The sequence below is a fragment of the Gracilinanus agilis genome, chromosome 6 (assembly GCF_016433145.1).
Source record: "Gracilinanus agilis isolate LMUSP501 chromosome 6, AgileGrace, whole genome shotgun sequence".
Classification (NCBI taxonomy): Eukaryota; Metazoa; Chordata; class Mammalia; order Didelphimorphia; family Didelphidae; genus Gracilinanus; species Gracilinanus agilis.
The window spans coordinates 298,305,893-298,306,824 of record NC_058135.1 but is presented as its reverse complement, the minus strand read 5'-3'; positions in this window follow the sequence as shown (position 1 = coordinate 298,306,824).

Here is a 932-nt window from a genome sequence, read left to right as displayed (position 1 = left end):
GGGGGGTTGGCGGGGGGGGGCCCTTTTCCAGCCCAAGCCCTGTGGCGCTCTCTTGGGCTTGCCGAGAAGGGCCAAGCCTTTCCCGGTGGTTCTCGGCCCGCTGGGGCTGCTGTCCTGGTTCTGCTCACTTTGCTCCGAGGCTTGCCGGGTTTTCTGGAATCTTCCCGATCCTACATTCCATTCGGGAATGGCTCCCTCTCCTTATGGCTACTTGGTGGGAGGGGCGGCCGCGTGCTGACAAGGGAGGACCAGCTGACCTTTCCAGATGAACCTTCCTGATAGTCCTCTCCCGCCTGCCCATTAGAGCAGGTGAAGAGGTCCTCTGTTGTCAGCCGTGAGAAATCCCAGGCTCTCCTCGTGGGGGGGGGGCACCCCTGCCCTTCAGGCCTCTCCTTCCTGCCCGCCTCAGGGGGCACGAAGGACTCTGAGCTCCGGGGGAGGGGGCAGGGAGCCCTTTCCCCCACCAGAGCCTCCCATTTACACCTTCTTTCCTCTTAAACAGGGTCTTGGGCAATGTCCGAAGCGGCTGGCATCTCCCCCTTTGCCCTGGCACCCAGCGCCCACAGGGCAGTTGTAGCAGCTGCAACAGTAGAGACTGCCTGGCCAGGAGTGGAGAAGTGGCACCTGCTGGGCGCTGACTGGGCCCTGTGCCCGGGGGAGGTGCTGCTCAGGCCTGGGGCCGGCGCCCCCAAGGGTGGGTCGAATGCCACTGCGTGATTGCAATCAGCCCGGGACGCTTTACTGCCTGCTTCGCATTCTTCCTGCCTCCCTAGGCCTGCTTTCCAGCTGTGCTTTGGCCTCCTGGGGGTGGCTCAGAGACAGGAACCCGAGTCTGACTCCCCTCGGGAACAGACAGGCCACCTCTGAGGCTGAGCCTGGGGCAAACCCAGAGGGTGGCCAGAGGACAGGAACTGGCGCTGGCCTCAGCCTGG